This window comes from Fragaria vesca, linkage group LG6 (genome assembly GCF_000184155.1).
Source record: "Fragaria vesca subsp. vesca linkage group LG6, FraVesHawaii_1.0, whole genome shotgun sequence".
NCBI lineage: Eukaryota > Viridiplantae > Streptophyta > Magnoliopsida > Rosales > Rosaceae > Fragaria > Fragaria vesca.
Genome location: NC_020496.1, coordinates 19,661,544 through 19,668,941, shown reverse-complemented (window position 1 = coordinate 19,668,941; position 7,398 = coordinate 19,661,544).

The window sequence follows — 7,398 nt, the reverse complement described above, 5'->3', positions numbered from 1 at the left end:
CTCTCTCTCTCTCTCTCTCTCTCTCTCTCTCTCTCTCTCTCTCTCTCTCTCTCTCTCTCTCTCTCTCTCTCTCTCTCTCTATTTGTCGACAAACCCAAGCCGAGCAGGGAAAGCGACATTAGTTGTCCAACGTCGTCGATCTGGCTTATCGGCTCATCTTTGGCAGCGCTACTCCGTTGTTCATCTCTTTCTTCTCGCCGGCGATTTCTATCAATGCCCTACTCGCGCCCAATGTCTAGTGTAATCAGAATTGGAATCTCAGGCTTTGGATTGCCGTCGAGGTCGTCATAACCACACAATGAATTTGAAGACCATAACTACTAAAATCATCTGACTTATTTAAGAGCCACGATCAATCTACTCCAAATGATACTCCGCATAAGAAGAATCTGAAAAAAAACAGAGTTACCTCCTCTAAAAACTCCAGTCCAGTTCGGGATCAGCAACAACAGTCGAGCTCAGACCAGAACCATCAGTCAACGCTAGCATTCTTCGGATTTCGAAGCTTCTTTTCTTTGCCTTCTTGGGACCCAAGGTATTAGCTGCCAACTTCAATTGCTTGACTACCTCCATCCTTTACTTGTTCTTGGAGCCAACCGGTCGACTAACCTTCCTCTTCTTTGCCGGTGAGATAGTGAGAACCCCATTCAAATGAGGGAGTTCTAGCTTGGGGACAAAAGACAACTTTAATGCAAGAGCCTCCACCATTGGATCAGCATCGTTCCTACTTCTTTTCCTAAAGCCTCCCACCTCCATGTCTGCACTGGGCTTGGAACCAATAATGTCTACTAACACACATCCACTCCTGCACACCACAACCTTCTCCTGTTTGTAACACACTGCTTCAGGGACAGTTAATGCTTTGAACTTGTGCAAGTGCATAGCGAGATTAGCCGCCGAGACATTGGTCAGAGAAGATGTAAAAGTCAATAGCGTAACTCTTACAACACGTTTGGTACATGGGTTTAGGGAGGCTTTGTAACATCCTAAAGTAGCTAATTTGGTTTACTTAGTATTAATCTATGCTTTATTAAGTTTTTGAAGTATTTTATTTTTGTTTTCAAAAAAAAAAAAAAGTCCGACCGTTTCAGAAGGAAACACAGTCGTACTTTTTTGGTTTTGTCTTTTTCAAATTGAATAGTCAGAGTAAGCAGGAGGTGTCACTCCAATATTTCTTTATAGAAGCAGGAGGTGGAGACCTATAGAAGTAGGTGTTTGAGCCCAGTAGGTATTTTGGTCCAAGACTCGGGGTACGTTTTGGATAACATTTGGGCCAGTACCTGTGGCCATTTTTTAATACGAAGCCCATGAAGGGTGGCGAAGTCTGGCTACACGCGAGCTGAAGTTTTGCAAGGATTCCGATACCCCGCGGGATTCGATGTCCTCGCGGGATCCTTTGTTCCAGTTCGTGTAGGATTCTACAGTGTATGGCGAGGTAGAGTTGGAAATGGACTGTAGTACTCCGCAGGATAGGATCGCTTAGTGTTCGAGTTCGAGTACGACGCTACAGTGAGATGATGCGGGGCAGTGAGCGAGACCTAGGCGAAGTCTGTTCTGGACACGTGTTGCACGGATCGCGCGGCTCGCGAGCTGGTCGTATCCTTGTGGAATTCTAATTGCTGAGTCCAAATGGGTTGTGACTAGGTCTATGCGGATTGCTTGCGGATCGCTATATAAGGGAGCTTGACATAATCAAAGAGGACACACAATCAATCATACAAAAACAAGTACAAATCCTCGAGCATCCTCGAAACCCTAAGTTCTAAGTGCACTTCGCCTTAGTTCTCAGACCCCTCCCTGATTCGCCTTTCTCCCTATTTGTTGCTCTGCTTGCTCTAACAGTGAGTATCGATTCACAAGTGACAAGAAGTTTTACTCGTAATCCCTCGTCCGCGAGGTGGCACCGGTAACCCCCTCTTTGCTTGTTTAGAAGTCTAGCCGCAGCGCATTCCTTTCCTCGCCCGCGAGGTGGCACGCCCCGCAAATCTCCTTCTCTTTACTTTTGAGTCACCGGAGTTCTGACTTTGCCCCTGCTGAGACGCGTGGCCAAAACATTGGCACGCCCAGTGGGATGGGGAGTATAACATTCTCGTCATCATTGGGAAATCATGCGGATCCCCATACGGGAGACCCTCGATTTCTTGTTTGAAACATAAATCTCCGCAATACAAGCCCCATAACAGCGCGGCTTGCCGATCTCTTACCCAAGAAGAGGTTCTCGCTCGGTTTGGCAACCCCGACCATAGCGAAACCACAATGACAGGTTCACGACCAACCCAAGACGCAGGACCTACTCTGCCCACGGATGAAGTCCGCCAGATGTTTGGGGAACTGAAGAATAATCTCGACTTGCTCAAGAATGAGCTCGGCTCGAAAGTCGACACCACCCAGCAAAGCGTCAACGACCTCTCTGAACAGGTCACTAAAGATAGAACTATCTGGCTCGCTAACCAAGAAAACCTTTCTAGGCTCAGCGAGGAGTTTAGCTACGTTGCTGGTCAAGTCAGGGAAGATAAAGACTTGGTGGAAGGCTCCCTTCAAAGGATCCAGAAAGAATTGGATCAGAGCAAGGCGGCTTTCGCAAAAACCCTGGATGAGCAAACCCGTCACTTGGACAAACAAGAAATCAAGCTACAACAACAGCAGGACGCTTCCTTCTTTGGAAGTAAGAATAGCATGGAAAAGCTTGAGGACTACAAAGAGCGACATGATAATCTGAGCATAAGGGTCCTGCAAGTGGAAGACTGGGTACGGGCTCAGGCACCAAAAAATCATACCTTGAACTTAGCTAGTTCAAGTGCAATTGATGGCTCAAGGTACATTCCACCTAATGAACGCCCTAGAGGAAATCCAAGGGTCGGGGCCCAGAAGACTCCCCAATTCACATTGGGGGCCAGTTCGTCAAAGACGCCACCCCTTCTACCCTCGTCGGGCGGCCCCGGAGTCACACTCAAGGGCACTAGTGTCTTCCCATCTCAAGGGATCGGGACACCAGATGACCCAGTTATAGCTTATTCCAATTCGACCCCTAAGAACATCGTGCAGGCCCCTAGCCTCTCTGCATGGCATGGCCACGATCAGGGGGCAGAGTCCACACCAGTAACGGCAGCCGATTGGTGCCAGCTCATCTCGAGCATAGTCAAGGAGCAAACCGGAAAAGGTGATGCTAACTTGCATTATCGTGATCCCTATCCTGATAACGTGGCATAATATCCCTTCCCTCATGGATTTAAGAATATTGTCTTCACCACTTTCTCCGGAGAGACAAGGGAAGATGCAGCAACACATATGGCTCGTTTCAAAGTCCAATGCGGCCAATACGGGAATGATGATATGCTCAAACTCAAGCTTTTTGGGACTTCTCTATCTGGGGCTGCTTTTACCTGGTACTCCAGACTAAAGCCTGGGTCAATAGCCGACTGGCCCACTATGGAGAGACTTTTCCGAGAGACATATGGCACAATTGAACCGGAAGTCGGCCTCGATTCCCTCACACAGATGAGTCAGCAAGGCATGGAGTCGGGAGTTTCTTTCTTCCAGCGATTCAAGATCTAGCAAGCCAAGTGTGATTACCTGCTACCTGAGCAGGAAGCCATTAAGTTGGCTATCAGAGGCCTGGAGCACCGCCAGCGGTTAAAGCATCACGGAGAGCGCTTTACTTCCATTGGCGACCTGATTAACAAGGTTGGTAGCTACGAGCTAATCTTGAACGAGTTGGATGACAAAGCAAATGCCTCCAAATGAACTTACATACCAGGGAAGAATCGGACAGTGGGGACATTAAGCCTCCAGGCCCCTACTTATGATTCTTATTATCAAAGGTCTGAGGAAACTCGCCCGGATCAGGAACATGAAGATATTGGCGCGGTAGAACTGACTGGCAAGCCATTGGCTCACAAATTGAAAAACCTGAAGATAACGCGCGAGCCAATCACCATCTAGTCCTTTGCATAGACCAAGCCAGAGTACGAGTCATACACCTATGATGCTAAGAACGCCCATCTGGTCTTTAATGACCTCATCGAGGCAAGATACGTGCGCTTGGATCACAAGATACCGCTCAAGGAAGAGCTGAAGGACAAGAAGTACTGCGCCTTCCACAATGTTTACAATCATGACACCAAAGATTGTGTCAAGCTTCGAGACCAGCTGCAGACATGGCTGAACTCAAGTGAGCTAAAGATGAAAACACCGGGTAGTACGGCCTCATTGGTTGATATAGACCCTTTCCCGCCTGTAGTTGGCATGGTCGAGGTAAACTGGGCCGATCAGACCGAGGACGAAGATCGACGCCGGGCACCTAAAAGGGGCCGCGAGGAAGGTGACGATGGTGCCCGCCGGCCACGTCGCCAATACACCTACAACGAAGATCTTGCACATGAGGTTTTAGACGATCTCATTGATGATGGGCTCGTCACAGTGGCCAATTCCTTGCCATACATAGAATATAAGGAGGGGCGCATTCACTGCAGGTTTCATAATAGCTGGGGGCACAGAACCTGCGAATGCCAGCAACTCAGAGACCAGGTTTAAGACTGGCTCGACCTCAGGTATATTCGTTTTAAGAATAAGGGCGACTTCATGATCGCAATGGCTGACTTCGCTTGGCCTCGAGTCGGTCAACGAAGAATCACATTAGACTTGTCGCCAAATGCAGGTTTACATGAGCCGCCGGGCCGAAATCGCAAACGGCCGACGAATAACTATACTGTCCCGAATAACCAGCAGGGGAAAGCAGGCGACCCAGCTCGAAAGTTGGTCGCGAAGCTCGAAACAGACCGCCCCTCCCACAAAGATAAGGGTAAAGCAGTCATAAGGGACGATGGACCGTTCCCCGTTGAAGATCCCCAGCCTATGAGTCCCAGGACTCGAGAAGAGCTGGAAAAGAGGATAGAACGTCTCAAAACGTTCGTCTATACACATTGGGCAGAGGCGGTACCTTCATCCCCTGCCACAAGTGAGATGGACATGTCAGACTCCAGCAGTGAACGTTACAACAACGAGGCCTCGAGCCCTCGTAAAGGCGTCCTAACCGACCCTTATATTCCCCCGACATCCAAATCAGCGATCAAGGATGGGGTCTGGTACACACAGCAAGGGAGCAAGGCAGTTACCATCAGCAGGTCTAAGAAGCGAAAGCTCCAGAAGCGATACGGTAGTATCCTACGTGCCTTACGGGCTGTCGAAGAGGGCGCTGTACGCCCCTCACAGCTCGCACAGACGCTTGAGTGGATGTGGAGGGAAGCAGAGGGTTTGCGCGCATTCCTTCAAATGCCGCCTGTCACACCCCCAAGGATTTGCGAGCAGTTCAGCGACGAGCCTGCACCCAAAGCAAACGTCTTTTGCCGACTCACGGTTCCACCAAAGCAAGATCCACAACCTTCCAGGCGCAGGCCATCACCAGATCTTGAAAGAAGAAGGGATCCACAGCCTTCCAGGCGCAGGCCATCACCAGAACCTGAAAGAAGAAGGGATCCACAACTTGCTAGGCCCAAACCGTCACCAGAGCCTGAAAAGAGAAAGGATCAACAAGCTCCCAGGCACAGGCCGTCACCGGAGCCCGAGCGGAGAAGGGCTCCGCCTACCGGTCCTAGGCGTAAGCTGTTCACGACCCCGGACCCAGAGTCCAAACGCGAACCGTCTCAGCCCTCACGACAACGGGAACGTCAAAATCACGAGGCCAATATCAGAAGGGAGCCACCACCACTACCACCACACCAGCCTCGGGCACGGTCTACCCCGGAGCCCGAGACTCGGATGGTTCCCCGAGTATCCGCCCTACAACGGTTGAAAAAAGAAGACAACGATAAGGCTCCTCTGGCAACAGACAAACAACCAGCCAAGGACCATCAGCCTTCAACCAAGTCAGTATGGCGTCCGCGGCAACCCGAGGCTCAAGAGCCACCAATAGCCGCACAGGCGCCCTCAAGTCCTAACCTCGCCCAACAAATGGCCCAGCGTTTCCGCGAGAATTTAGAAGACGACGAGGCACATTCAGAACCTCGACTTAACCTAGAGGAAGACCGGGACGAAGAGCAGGCAGAATCATTCACCTGTAATATGATAGAGGTCTTAGGATGGGATGCTGATGAAGGGTTTAGCAGCGAAGCAGACGCTTTCGCAGTGCTCGAAGGGGAACACGAGATCATTGACACTCCCCTGGTCCCAGTTCCTGAACAATTCTCCTTTCAAGTCGGGATGGTATTCTTCATTTCGGAAAGATACGCTCTCCCACCAAACACAACCTGCAGTGCGGCGGATATTCCCGTCAGCAGCGAGGAGGTCAGTAGCATACCCCCGCCATGCAGCAGCGAAATGGGCCCAGTTCCGGCACAAGCCGACGACGCCCCACAGGTGGCAATTACGAGCAGCATCAAACATAAGCAAACTCTAACCTTCTCCACATCAACTTTGGACATGGCCACTCACATGCGGCCACTGTATATCACGGCCGAAGTCGAAGGAAAAATGATCAACAAGGTCATGGTCGACACCGGTGCCGCGGTCAATGTTGTCACAACCCGTACCATGGGACTCCTAGACATCCCGCGCTCGATGATCCAAACCACGTCCTTAACAGTCAAGAACTTCACCGGGCAAGTGTTCAAAACCCTAGGCTTGCTATTCCTACGGGTCAAGGTCGGGCCGGCATCACGGGTTTACACCTTTTTCGTCGCCGAATGCGCTTCCTCTTACAGCATGATTTTTGGCCGAGATTGGATCCACAGAAGTTTTTGCGTGCCTTCCTCCATGCACCAAGAACTCATGATTTGGGACGCCGAGAACCGTGAAGCAGTCATCATCAAAGCCGACCCGCGGCCATTCTCTATCTCTGCCAACTTCAACGATGCCCGATATTATACTACAGACTTGGGTCCGTTGGATGTTCAAGGCGTCGATAACAAGGGCCGCACATATGGAATAACGGCCTCTAATCTCACGCGATGGGACTTACCCAAGCGAAGGACGATTTGCAACGTCCTCACACCATCGCGAATCACGCACCCTGTCACATCCCGACCCTTATATTTTTACCTTATTTACTAGCGTGATTATAATAAGAATTTTACCGTCTCCGTCATTGAGTAAATAGTTTAATTGGTCCCTAGAGGGGTTTCGGGGACGATTATGTGCGGAGGATTATTCGTATGAGGAAAATACGACGACGGTAAAAATAGTAAATTTTAGCTAGTAAAAGGTAATTTTTATTCGGGTATTATTTTTCGGGGTGTTTTTATTTTTTTTGAAGTGGGTTGATATAGGTTGGACCGGTTGGGAGGCCCAACCCATTTTCTCTCTTTCTCTTCTTCTCTCTTTTCCCTTCCTTCTCTCTCCCGTGCTCTCCTCCCACTGCCGGACTGTCCAGCCGCCAACTGCCGCCGTCCGGCCAGCCACCGG